Genomic DNA, 14,909 nt, shown 5'->3' with positions numbered 1-14,909 from the left:
TGCGCCCTTGTTGATCCCTGTCCCCCATGGTCCCATGCCTGCCGCGTTGGTGATGATGAACGTCTGGACCTTGGTGATGTTGTTGTGTCTTGCGCATATGAATCCTCCTGTAGTTCCTCCCCTTCCTGTTGTCCCACCCCCTGACTCCGAATAGTGTTTAGCGTGTGCTCCAGCATGTAAATGACTGGAATTGTCATGCTGATAATGGCATTGTCAGCGCTAAACATATTCGCCATGTCGAAACTGTGCAGAAGGGTGCATAGGTCCTTGATCTGAGACCACTCCATCAGGGTGATCTTCCCCACCTCTGCATCTCGTTGGCCCAGGCTATACGTCATGACGTATTGCACCAGGGCTCGGCGGTGCTGCCACAGTCGCTGTAACATGTGGAGAGTTGAATTCCAGCGTGTCACCACATCGCATTTCAGGCGATGAACCAACAGGCCGAAAGACTTCTGGAGCGATGCAAGTCACTCAGCTGCGGCGCTTGAACGGCGGAAGTGAGCAGACAGTTTTCGTGCCCTGTTCAGAAGGCCATCTAGGCCGGGATAGTGTGTTAAAAATTGCTGGACGACAAGGTTCAACAAGTGAGCCATACAAGGTATGTGTGTCACCTTGCCCAGGCGAAGGGCCGCACCCAGGTTTGCAGCATTGTCGCACACGGCCTTACCAGGCTGCAGGTTGAGTGGAGACAACCATTTATTAAACTCGGACCGCAGAGCTGACCACAACTCCACAGCTGTGTGACTCTTATTCCCAAGACATGTCAAGCTAAAGACCGCCTGATGCCGTTGCGCTCTGCTGCCAGCATAGTAATGAGGGGTGCTAGATTCCTTCTGCGCAGTGAGAACGCTGGTGGCCTGACCAGGCAGGCTTGGGGCGGAGGTGGAGGACCCAGATGAGGTGGAGGAGGCAGAAGCAGTGGCGGAACTTGGACAGACAGAGGATTGACACACAAGTCGTGGGGACGGCAAGACTTGTGCAGCAGACCCTTCACCATCTATCACCATAGTTACCCAGTGCCCAGTCAGCGACATGTAACGTCCCTGTCCATGCTTACTGGTCCAAGTATCGGTGGTGAAATGCACCCGTTCACACACAGAGTTTCTCAAGGAAGCGGTGATGTTGTCTGCGACATGCTGGTGTAGCGCGGGCACACCTTTCTTAGAGAAGTAGTGGCGACTAGGCATCTGGTACTGGGGCACAGCGACAGACATAAGGTCTCTAAAATCCTGTGTGTCCACTAGGCGGAAAGGCAGCATTTCGGTAGCCAAGAGCTTACAGAGGGATAGAGTCAACCTCTTAGCTTTGTCATGGGTCGCAGGAAGTGGCCTTTTATTTGACCACATCTGAGGGACAGAGATCTGGCTGCTGTGTGTAGACGGTGTTGAGTAGGGTGTCCCTGGAAAAATGCAGGTTTGTGAGGAAAGTGCAGGCGGAGACATGATGTTGCCTTCATCCAACGTTGGTGCTATCGATGTCTGAGAGAGCTGTACACACTCACTTGTTTCCCCTTCCAAACCAACTGACGACCTACCAAGCAAACTGCCTGTTGCGGTTACAGTGGTGGAAGTTGTGCGTGGAAAAACAGGTGTGACAGCTGTCCCCACAGTCCTAGAAGATGAAGAGCGCGCGGATGCACTGGAAGGGGCAGGCGGTGGATGGTTCGCTCCACTAGGCCGCATTGCAGCACGGTGAGCTTCCCACCGGGACATATGATATTTATTCATGTGACGATTCATGGAAGAAGTTGTCAAACTGCTGAGGTTTTGACCTCTACTAATAGAACCATGACAAATTTTACAGATCACATAATTTGGGCGATCTTTTGCTATGTCAAAAAAGGACCAGGCTAGGCAAGGCTTAGAGGGCATGCGACCTGTTGATCCACCCCGACTAGTGCTCAGAGGCAGAGTGGTGGCTGAGGATGCAGTTGTAGACGTGCTACCAGTACTCCGACTCTGTCCAGGAAGGCGCAAGGTAACTTCGTCATCAGTTGCATCCTCCTCCACCACCTCTGTTGATCTCCTCGAGTGCCTGACTGTGGGTTGACAGTAGGTGGGATCTAGAACTTCATCATCAATTGTTGTGTTTGCACTCCCCTCCCCCTCAGACCGAGCCTCTTCTTGCCCTGACCGAATATTTAAGTTGTCATCCCAATCGGGTATCTGCGTCTCATCTTCATCAGTATGTTCCTCATTGTCTATAACCACAGGTGTTACAGTTTGTGACAAAGGGTCAACATTATGCTCAGAAACTTGGTCCTCACGGCCTGAATCAGAGTCACAAAGGTTCTGGGCATCACTGCAGACCATTTCCTGTTCTGTACTCACTGTAACTTGGGAGCAGACCTCTGATTCCCAGGCTATAGTGTGACTGAACAGCTCTGCAGACTCAGCCATCTCAGTTCCACCATACTATGCAGGGCTGATGGAGACTTCAGAGCTGGGAGACAGCAAGTTTGATTGGGATGACAACTCTGAGGACTGGTGTTTTTTGGATGCGGTACTTGAAGTGGCTGAGAGGGCACTTGTTGGACCACTTGAGATCCATTCAAGCATTTTCCTTTTTTGGCCGTCATCTACCTTTGTTCCTGTTGTTCGTGTACGTAAAAAAGGGAGCACATCGGATTGTCCACGGTAAGTAGTAGACATCTTACTTTTTCTGGTAGATGGTCTATCTTCAGCAGATGATAATGGAGCTTTGCCACCTTCCCCACGGACAAACCCTTTTTATCCTTTTCCACCACGCCTCTTCCCCTTTCCACCAGCATCTGTCATTTTGCCACTCATGTTGATTGCGACAAGATTGTGCACTGAAAATGTGGTAGTAAAAATTGAGAGGTGGTGTAGATTGCAGCGGTGGTCTAGCTTTATTAACAGCAGAATAATAAAGAATAAATATCCCTGATAATGCAACTACGGCCCTTAAACTGGCAGCATAAATTGCTAGTATAATGGATTAGTAAATATCAGTTTGAGTGTGCAATGCAGGCAGACTTGATGCAAATATCTTTGCACTAGTGGGACTATACAGAAGTCCAATAGCCACGTTTAGGATGCCACTAGGTACACTGAGTGTTTGCTAGTATAATGGCTTAGTTATAAGGAGTTGGAGTGTGCAATGCAGGCAGACGTGCTGCAAATATCTTTGCACTAGTGGGACTATACAGAAGTCCAATAGCCACGTTTAGGATGCCACTAGGTACACTCAGTGTTTGCTAGTATAATGGCTTAGTTATAATGAGTTTGAGTGTGCAATGCAGGCAGACGTGCTGCAAATATCTTTGCACTAGTGGGACTATACAAAAGTCCAATAGCCACGTTTTGGATGCCACTAGGTACACTCAGTGTTTGCTAGTATAATGGCTTAGTTATAATGAGTTTGAGTGTGCAATGCAGCCAGACGTGCTGCAAATATCTTTGCACTAGTGGGACTATACAGAAGTCCAATAGCCACGTTTAGGATGCCACTAGGTACACTCAGTGTTTGCTAGTATAATGGCTTAGTTATAATGAGTTTGAGTGTGCAATGCAGGCAGACGTGCTGCAAATATCTTTGCACTAGTGGGACTATACAAAAGTCCAATAGCCACGTTTAGGATGCCACTAGGTCCACTAAGTGTTTGCTAGTATAATGGCTTAGTTATAATGAGTTGGAGTGTGCAATGCAGGCAGACGTGCTGCAAATATCTTTGCACTAGTGGGACTATACAGAAGTCCAATAGCCACGTTTAGGATGCCACTAGGTACAATCAGTCTTTGCTAGTATAATGGCTTAGTTATAATGAGTTTGAGTGTGCAATGCAGGCAGACGTGCTGCAAATATCTTTGCACTAGTGGGACTATACAAAAGTCCAATAGCCACGTTTAGGATGCCACTAGGTACACTCAGTGTTTGCTAGTATAATGGCTTAGTTATAAGGAGTTGGAGTGTGCAATGCAGGCAGACGTGCTGCAAATATCTTTGCACTAGTGGGACTATACAGAAGTCCAATAGCCACGTTTAGGATGCCACTAGGTACACTCAGTGTTTGCTAGTATAATGGCTTAGTTATAATGAGTTTGAGTGTGCAATGCAGGCAGACGTGCTGCAAATATCTTTGCACTAGTGGGACTATACAAAAGTCCAATAGCCACGTTTTGGATGCCACTAGGTACACTCAGTGTTTGCTAGTATAATGGCTTAGTTATAATGAGTTTGAGTGTGCAATGCAGCCAGACGTGCTGCAAATATCTTTGCACTAGTGGGACTATACAGAAGTCCAATAGCCACGTTTAGGATGCCACTAGGTACACTCAGTGTTTGCTAGTATAATGGCTTAGTTATAATGAGTTTGAGTGTGCAATGCAGGCAGACGTGCTGCAAATATCTTTGCACTAGTGGGACTATACAAAAGTCCAATAGCCACGTTTAGGATGCCACTAGGTACACTCAGTGTTTGCTAGTATAATGGCTTAGTTATAATGAGTTGGAGTGTGCAATGCAGGCAGACGTGCTGCAAATATCTTTGCACTAGTGGGACTATACAGAAGTCCAATAGCCACGTTTAGGATGCCACTAGGTACAATCAGTCTTTGCTAGTATAATGGCTTAGTTATAATGAGTTTGAGTGTGCAATGCAGGCAGACGTGCTGCAAATATCTTTGCACTAGTGGGACTATACAAAAGTCCAATAGCCACGTTTAGGATGCCACTAGGTACACTCAGTGTTTGCTAGTATAATGGCTTAGTTATAATGAGTTTGAGTGTGCAATGCAGCCAGACGTGCTGCAAATATCTTTGCACTAGTGGGACTATACAGAAGTCCAATAGCCACGTTTAGGATGCCACTAGGTACACTCAGTGTTTGCTAGTATAATGGCTTAGTTATAATGAGTTTGAGTGTGCAATGCAGGCAGACGTGCTGCAAATATCTTTGCACTAGTGGGACTATACAGAAGTCCAATAGCCACGTTTAGGATGCCACTAGGTACACTCAGTGTTTGCTAGTATAATGGCTTAGTTATAATGAGTTTGAGTGTGCAATGCAGCCAGACGTGCTGCAAATATCTTTGCACTAGTGGGACTATACAGAAGTCCAATAGCCACGTTTAGGATGCCACTAGGTACACTCAGTGTTTGCTAGTATAATGGCTTAGTTATAATGAGTTGGAGTGTGCAATGCAGCCAGACGTGCTGCAAATATCTTTGCACTAGTGGGACTATACAAAAGTCCAATAGCCACGTTTAGGATGCCACTAGGTACACTCAGTGTTTGCTAGTATAATGGCTTAGTTATAATGAGTTTGAGTGTGCAATGCAGCCAGACGTGCTGCAAATATCTTTGCACTAGTGGGACTATACAGAAGTCCAATAGCCACGTTTAGGATGCCACTAGGTACACTCAGTGTTTGCTAGTATAATGGCTTAGTTATAATGAGTTTGAGTGTGCAATGCAGGCAGACGTGCTGCAAATATCTTTGCACTAGTGGGACTATACAAAAGTCCAATAGCCACGTTTAGGATGCCACTAGGTACACTCAGTGTTTGCTAGTATAATGGCTTAGTTATAATGAGTTGGAGTGTGCAGAGGACAGGAGGGTACAGTGCCAGGATTGTGGGGCTCTGGGTAGAGGAATGGAAGCCTGCCTTTCTATTCCCTCCTAATGGGGAAATTCAGCGAGGAAATCCCTGACCTTAGCTACACAGACGCTGTCTCTGTTTTCTGGACCTGTCACCTATGGCTCTGACCCTGCCGGTACGAGCCCTTAAAAGGACTGATAGAAAGTGCTATCCCTAAGCTGTCCAGCGCTGTGTATGGAACGCATACAGCAGTATTGGCGATAGGACAAAGGACGGAGCTGCGCCAGTGATGTCTGACACCAAGGAAGCAGAAGAGATAATGGCGTCCGGACGGGCAGATACTCGTTTTTATAATGCAGGGACATGTGACATGGACATCCTATCACACATGCCGTTGCTTCTCTGGCTAAAAGTCCACTTAGCTGTGTGTGTGTCTGGGATTGGCTGCCATAATGGCCCTCCCCACTAGACGCGCGCGCTTAGGGAAGGAAGACAAGGAAAAAAAAAAAATGGCCATTATACAAACAGCAGTGATCTGAAGGCGCTCTTCCCGCACACTATACACTGAAATTTCATAATAGTGTGAGTCACAGAGTGACTTACACTATTACAGCGGAAAGCCAGCTAGGAATTAGCTGTTTTTTTGCTGCTAGAACCGTTCTCTAACGTTTCTAGGACTATCGAGCTTTTGCAAAAAGCTCGAGTTCTAGTTCGATCTAGAACAGGACCCAAAATCACTCGAGCCTAGAACTGGAGAACCTCGAACCGCGCTCAACTCTAGTCGTAAGTGACGCACATCCGGCATTGTAAGTAACATTGCAGTGTGTGACAGGTACGTGCGACTGCAATTGAACGTTAAAATGTTCATCGCATACACATCGTACCTTTCTCTAGAATTGCACGTCAGATTGTTCATCGTACCCGGGGTAGCGCACATTGCAGTGTGTGACACCCCGGGAACGATGAACAGATCTTACCTACATCCTGCGGCTCCCGGCCCACAATGCGGAAGGAAGGAGGTGGGCGGGATGTTTACGTCCCGCTCAGCTCCGCCCCTCTGCTTCTATTGGCTGGCTGCCGCGTGACGTCGATGTGACGCCAAACGTCCCTCCCACTCCAGGAAGTGGACGTTCACCGCCCACATCGAGGTCGTATGGAAGGTAAGTACGTGCGACGGGAGGTAATCGTTTGTGCAGCACGTTCAACAAATTGAACGTGCCACACATACGATGGGGGCGTTGCAAATTGCATACGATATCGTATGCGAAATTGCAACGTGTAAAGCAGGCTTAAGACTGACAGGTAGCCTATTAGATCCTGCATCTGGCAGTATCTATTAGGCTGCAATTTATAACAGATCAGGAGACCTTGGTCTGGCCTCCGATAACCAAAGCAAACCATCGGAAATACGCTTTGGGTCACCCGAAGAGCTGACGTTAATAGGACTCTCCCTCTGTCAAACTCCTCATGTGCAGCTGTCACTATTGGCTGTGGCATATAGGGGGTTAAACCACAGGCACCAGCAAGATCAATTTTAGCAGTTAAAGCATGAGCCGAGTTAACTTGGGCTCCTGCAGCTATCTGTACTGGCACAATAGCTGTAACGTATAATCAGCATGATGGTAGTATCTGTCATGGCACACAAGTGATGTGCTCATAACTGCTACATACGTCATACAGTCATGTAAAGATAATTTATATACTATTCTGCATTGTAAAAAAGTGGCTTCTGACACTAAGAGAGTAAGGCCTACACACATTTGGTGTCATACCTAAGCCTTTCACCTTGCATCCATTACTTGTCTATCATTTTTCCTTTCCTACCCACCTTCTCTTGAATCCGCCATTTTCACCTATAGTTACACCTTTCGATGTTGAATGCAGTTTGTCTGCTGACCAGTTGGGGGAAGCTTTGTGCCTCACAAATTTCTTTTTGTTCTCTGATGTTTTATATAAATGAACAAGTATGGAAATTGAATTGGTCAGATAGCAATAATGATTCCATCGGTCAATGTAATGCTCATCATTATTATAAGCAGTACTTCTGCTTTCCTTTGCTACTGCTAAAATATCCTGTAGAAAACCATTTACAAATAGATGCTTGTTTATATATTTAACTTATTTAATAGGCTTTTGGAAAATCTTTTTACTTTGTTTTTTGTTGTGTAAAAGTGGCTTCATGGAATAGAAGCGTTGCTTATTGCTCTGTCCTCTATGAAGGAAAGTCAAGTTTTCCATTATGGTGTTATTTATGCATATGCAGGTGGATTTGCCATTTAAATGGTTAGCTTGGTATATCCAAACTATTCCGTATGTGACTTAGGCCCCTTTCACACGTCAGTGATTCTGGTACGTTTGTGCTTTTTTTTAAACGTTCCAGAATCACTGACATACGCAGACCCATTATAATGAATGGGTCTGCTCACACATCAGTGATTTTTCACTGCACGTGTCTCCGTGCGGCGTACCCGCGTGTGGTGTGGTCCGTGAAACACGTGCCAGAAAAAAACGTGCTTTTAAAATAAAAATCATTTTTACTCACCCGGCTCCAGCGATGTCCTCTGCAGCCCGTGCAGCCTGCTGCTTCTGAGCCAGCGCATTACTGTCGCATATATTCATGATACACGACACAGCCGACCCGGAAGCAGCTGCTGTGGGGGTCAGCGCCGGCCGGATGCTGCACCGCGGGAGCGATCAGCACTATGGAGAGCGGGAGCACGCACAGGTGAGTTAATCTCTAAGTGCAATCACGGGCCATGGAGAACGGAGCCCGGATTACACTTAGACAACCCACGTGTGCCGTAATTCACGGCACACGGAGGGACATGTGCGTGTTTTACACGCCAGTGAAAAACGTCAGTGTTTTTCACTGACGTGTGAAACGGGCCTAAGAAGCATGTTAAAGGGAACCAAGCAGCACATTTAAAGGGAACCTGTCAGGTCCAATATGCACCCAGAACCACAAGCAGTTCTGGGTGCATATTGCTAATCCCTGCCTGACCGACCCTGTATACACTAGCATAGATAAAGGGATCTTTAGAAAAAAGTATTTCTAAAGATCTTATATCATATGCTAATGAGCGAGGGGACTAGTTTATTAAATAAGAAAAACTGAAATATCACATGGTCATAAGTATTCAGACCCTTTGCTCAGACACTCATATTTAAGTCGCATGCTGTCTATTTCTTTGTGATCCTCCTTGAGATGGTTCTATTCCTTCATTGGAGTCCAGCTGTGTTTAATTAAACTGATAGGACTTGATTTGGAAAGGCACCCACCTGTCTATATAAGACCTCACAGCTCATAGTGCATGTGTGACGCCCTGGACTAGCCAGGTAGTCACATACATAACAACACACACACCCCCACCCTAGGCAGTTACAACAGTCAATCAAAAACCCTTGTTGCCTCCCTCCAGAGTCTGATGTTCACACCAGGTGGGGCGGAGCCAGGCGGTTGGCCCCACCCACCGAGGAGTTCACAGGCCTGGAGGCAGGAAAAGTGTCAGTTTAGTCTTGGAGGTGAAAGTGAGAGGAGTGAACACTTGAAGTGTCTGGGTTGGAGCCCAGACACTGACAGCAAGGTTGGCAGACGGTGGTGGCCGTCTGCAGGAGTTGGTGGAACTCCGCAGAGCCGTAAGGACCGGGGTCGGGCGTCGGCCCGCCGGTACCGGACCGGGGAACGGAGTGAAGCTAAGCACACAGGCAGGGCCATCGGACCCCGACCAGGCTTGGAGCCGCCGTCAATAGTCAAATCCGAATGTGACAGGAACCCCAGGGGTTTCCCAACTACTAAGTCCCGATTGAAGGCAACAGTCCACCCAGAGAGGATATACAACCACTCCCACAGGCTAGAGATCCAAGGGCCAGCGCCTGCGGGCAAAACGGGCTCCTACGGCGCCTATACGCCGGGGAGCGGACTACCGGTGGGCAACCACAGGAGTCAAGAACATTCTCAAAGGTGCAGGGAAAGACAGCCACCATCAGCCGTCCGGGGAGAGCACAACAACAACACTGCAGCCGGCTGCGGGACCCGTCCATCCGGCCGTTTTGGTTTACCTACGACTCTGTCAGTGATTTTCTGAGTGAGTACACCAGTGCCATACGGCACCGCGCCGCGCAGTCCCTGCACCCCAGCCATCCGGCCTCCTCATTACACCATCGGGCCCCGGCATCACTAACCCCCTACCCACGGAGGGGACAACATCTCAGCTGCACCCTACCATCTCTCCCGGGATCCCCGTTACTAGCAGCGGTGGTGCCATCATCACCACAACCCGTGGGTGGCGTCACGAACAATCTCCCTAAACATACCATCCCCATTTCACTCACGGGTGAGGAGCGCTGCTCGAGTCCCCGAGTCCGGTCCACCACTCGAGCCACCGAGCAGCAGCAGCAGAAGCCCTGGACCCGAGCGTGGCGAGTGCGTCCCCTCCGCCCGCGACAACTTGGCATCTGCGAACAGGATAGAGCCGATCTACTTACCAGTAGAAGTGCGCCTTGCAGTCCCCGCTGGCGGCGTCCGGCCAAAAAATTGAAAGCGCCACCATCTTTGGCGCGAAGATTTCCAGCTTGAGCGTCTTCCCCGAGCAGGGAAGGCGCGAAAGTGAAGCCCCGCCCCCAACAAGCGGAAGTGCTAGAAAGAACCAAGGGGGGGTGGGTGAAAGCCTGCCTAATGTAGCCGAGGGCATAAAAAGCGGGGATGCCAGGACTCTGCAACATACCCGGTTCCTGGAAGCAGCTTGTAACATGTCCGCACCACCTGAGAGTCCTGAGTCTCCGGAGCCTGCCCCCGGGACGGCAGCGTGGCTGAAAACCCAAGTGATGCTGTTGTGCTGTCGTAACTGGGCCCAATTACGGGACCTGCTGGATCGCTGAGATGGAGGAGCTGGCTGCGGTCGTACGGGCGCATGAAATAGAGGCCATGCTAGAGGAGCTGGTGAGTGACCAACGCCCTTGTGTGCCTGAAGGACTGGCCGCTACGGCTGAAGGACTCGGTCTACCCCTGGCCCCAGCAGGGCCCGCTCCATCGCCTGTGCTGGCCGCCCGTACAGCCCCGCTCAGGCCGCCGTCCCTGATGGAGGTGGCGGAGTCCGTGCTGCCCCGCCAGGGCCCGGAGGCCCGAGAGGACGCCAGCCAACCAATAGCTGGAGCGGTTGACTTAGAAGAACCGATGGCGGGCCTCCGTACACAGACCGATGACGGATCACTTGCCACTGAGGAACCACAAGTCTGGGCTCAGTTAGAAACCGTTGCTGTTCTGCCGGGTCCCGTCATTAGCCCCCAGGAGTCAGATGACAGCGGCTCGGGGGCTAACACAGAGCCTGTCTCAGAGGAGGAGGGAAGCTTCGGCTTGTATGACATGGAGGCCACTTACATCCCTCGGAGCGGAAATAATGGGTGCCGGGCAGCCCTTCCTCGTCGCGTCTGCTGTGTGCTGGAGGGGCTGGAACCCGTGTTTCTTCACCTGGAGCCGGGTGAGGAGTACGGAAGTGAGCAATAGTGGCAGCGGTCCTCCGTTGCAACCAAGTTGTTCCTGTTGATACCCTCAGCTGAATGAATGAATCCGAATCAACCAAAGTTTTCACCTGATTGTCGACAGTGATTACCCGGCTGTTGCCGGCATGTTGTCCCCGGAGGGACTCTATGTGTTTACCACCCACATGAGAAACTGCTCATGAACATGGCCGAGAACTTGCAGGCCACCCACGAACTTGTGGGTTTGTAAATAGTTTGGTGGGCTGGTTTCCATTCCAAGCCGCCTCCGGAGAGGCAGATTGGAGGCGGGACCCACAGCGGAGCAGGCTGGAGTCTGGCCACCACCAGGACCGGTGGCCATCCTCCAGAGGTCAGGGGCCCCCCTGGACGTGGGGTCCCCTGAAGTGACAACCGGGTGCGAGACACCGTACCCGTTCCCGCTCGGGTAACCTGGACCTGGACTGGGGTAAAGGGGTGCTGCACGTTTCTTAGGGGCAGCATCAAGGATCAGGTTATTTGGGTGGGAGAGCGGATGATCGTGAACCCGTCCGTTTAATAAAAATGTTTGAAACGTTAAAAGTAATGCACCTCCCGTAAGGGAAGACTTGAAAATATACGTATGTTGAATGTTTTCATATGTTAATTTATCTTTTACAGTTTGAAAAAACAATAAAATAAAACCGGTGATGGACGGGCGGCCGCGGACGGTCTGCATTTTACCAAGGGGGAGTGTGACGCCCTGGACTAGCCAGGTAGTCACATACATAACAACACACACACCCCCACCCTAGGCAGTTACAACAGTCAATCAAAAACCCTTGTTGCCTCCCTCCAGAGTCTGATGTTCACACCAGGTGGGGCGGAGCCAGGTGGTTGGCCCCACCCACCGAGGAGTTCACAGGCCTGGAGTCGGGAAAAGTGTTATTTTAGTCTTGGAGGTGAAAGTGAGAGAAGTGAACACTTAAGGTGTCTGGGTTGGAGCCCAGACACTGACAGCAAGGTTGGCAGACGGTGGTGGCCGTCTGCAGGAGTTGGTGGAACTCCGCAGAGCCGTAAGGACTGGGGTCGGGCGTCAGCCCACCGGTACCGGACCGGGGAACGGAGTGAAGCTAAGCACACAGGCAGGGCCATCGGACCCCGACCAGGCTTGGAGCCGCCGTCAATAGTCAAATCCGAATGTGACAGGAACCCCAGGGGTTTCACAACTACTAAGTCCTGATTGAAGGCAACCGTCCACCCAGAAAGGATATACAGCCACTGCCACAGGCTAGAGATCCAAGGGCCAGCGCCTGCGGGCAAAACGGGCTCCTACGGCACCTATACGCCGGGGAGCAGACTACCGGTGGGCAACCACAGGAGTCAAGAACATTCTCAAAGGTGCAGGGAAAGACAGCCACCATCAGCCGTCCGGGGAGAGCACAACAACAACACTGCAGCCGGCTGCAGGACCCGTCCATCCGGCCGTTTTGTTTTACCTACGACTCTGTGATTGTCTGAGTGAGTACACCAGTGCCGTCCGGCACCGCGCCGTGCAGTCCCTGCACCCCAGCCATCCGGCCTCCTCGTTACACCATCAGGCCCCGGGATCACTAACCCCCTACCCACGGAGGGGACAACATCTCAGCTGCACCCTACCATCTCTAACAGGATACCCGTTACTAGCAGCGGTGGTGCCATCATCACCACGACCCGTGGGTGGCTTCACGAACAATCTCCCTAAACATACCAATCCCATTTCACTCACGGGTGAGGAGCGCTGCTCGAGTCCCCGGGTTAGGTCCACCGCTCGAGCTACCGAGCAGCAGCAGCAGAAGCCCCGGACCAGAGCGTGGCGAGTGAGTCCCCTCCGCCCGTGACACGTCAGACCAAATGAGAATCATGAGGTCAAAGGAACTGCCCAAAGGGCTCAGAGATAAAATTGTGGCAAGGCACAGATCTGGCCAAGGTTACAAAAGGATATCTGCAGTACTCAAGGTTCCTAAGAGCACAGTGGCCTCCATAATCCTTAAATGGAAGAAGTTTGGGACCACCAGAACTCTTCATAGACCTGGCCGTCCAGCCAAACTGAGGAATCATGGGAGAAGAGCCTTGGTGAGAGACGTAAAGAAGAACCCCAAGATCACTGTGGCTGATCTCCAGAGATGCAGTCGGGAAATGGGAGAAATATCCACAAAGTCAACTATCACTGCAGCCCTCCACCAGTCGAGCCTTTTTGGCAGACTGGCCTGACTGAAGCCTCTCCTCAGTGAAAGACATATGAAAGCCTGCATAGAGTTTGAAAAAAAAACACATGAAGGACTCCCAGACTATGAGAAATAATATTCTCTGGTCTGATGAGATAAAGATAGAACTTTTTGGTGATAATTTTAAGTGGTATGTGTGGAGAAAACCAGGCACTGCTCATCACCTGCCCAATACAATCCCAACAGTGAAACATGGTGGTGGGAGCATCATACTATGGGGGTGTTTTTCAGCTGCAGGGACAGGATGACTGGTTGCAATTGAAAGAAAGATGAATGCGGCCAAGTACAGAGATATCCTGGAAGAAAACCTCTTCTAGAGTGCTGTGGACCTCAGACTTGGCCAAAGGTTCACCTTCCAACAAGACAATGCCATAAGCACACAGCTAAAATAACAAAGGAGTGACCTCAGAACAACTCTGTGACCATTCTTGACCAGCCCAGTCAGAGCCCTGACCTAAACCCAATCGAGCATCTCTGGAGAGACCTGAAAATGGCTTTCCACCAACATTCACCATCCAACCTGACGGAACTGGAGAGGATCTGCAAGGAAGAATGGCACAGGATCTCCAAATCCAGGTGTGAAAAACTTGCTGCATCATTCCCAAGAAGACTCATGGCTGTATTAGCTCAAAAGGGTGCTTCTACTCAATATTGAGCAAAGTGTCTGAATACTTATGACCATGTGATATTTCAGTTTTTCTTGTTTCATAAATTTGCAAAAATGTCTACATTTTTGTTTTTTTCTGTCAAGATCGGGTGCAGAGTGTATATTTATGAGAAAAAAAAAGAACTTTTTTGAATTTACCAAATGGCTGCAATGAAACAAAGAGTGAAAAATTTAAAGGGGTCTAAATACTTTCCGACCCACTGTATGTAGAATAAAACAAAACTCAAAAAGGCTTCAAAATGTAAGTGGGTGAAACACTGTAAAGCTCGCGGCCAGTGTAGAGGCTGTGAGTGGGCATAGTAGACCCACTTGACCACAAGGGGAACCCAGGCTTACCTTTTAGTGGTGGGCTTACCTAAGTGCAGACACCAGGTACCACTCCCAGGGCAGTGACCGGGACTGTGGCAGCTGACGATCAGGGCAGGTACAGACAATGGTACGGACACAGGTATAGGCAGGTACAGTCTCTAGTGCAAGGTGAGTACAGCCGGGATGACTGAGGCAGGCAGGACAAAGGGTATTGACAGGAATGGTGGGTAAGGTAGGGACAGACTAGAATGGGAAGGCGACACAGGTATAGGTATAGGTAGTGGATGCGTGGCAGGAGCTTGGGACGTAACAATTAGCTAGACAGAGAGGACACTAACTAACTGAAGGTGTTGCTCAGGCACCTCCCCTAATGGGAGGGTGCCTTAAATACATAGTGTCTATCAGCTATAAGCTGATAGGCATCTCCTGGAAATAGTGTGCCGGCCCCTTAAGTGGAGGGCCAGTGTGCATGTGCGTGTACTAAGCGCACTCCCGGTAATTCTGTGCAACGTGTACAGGCCCTGGGAGGAGGGGGAGACAGGAAAGCACATGGGCTACCATGGGGCTGTGGGGAAAGATGAGATCTGGCCATGACGGTAAGCAAGTCGGTGTCCCTGCAGGGACAATGGGACGACAAAAACATTGAA

The sequence above is a fragment of the Anomaloglossus baeobatrachus genome, chromosome 1, assembly GCF_048569485.1.
Source record: "Anomaloglossus baeobatrachus isolate aAnoBae1 chromosome 1, aAnoBae1.hap1, whole genome shotgun sequence".
Classification (NCBI taxonomy): domain Eukaryota; kingdom Metazoa; phylum Chordata; class Amphibia; order Anura; family Aromobatidae; genus Anomaloglossus; species Anomaloglossus baeobatrachus.
The sequence above is the reverse complement of the archived record's forward strand: the minus strand, read 5'-3'. Positions refer to the sequence as shown.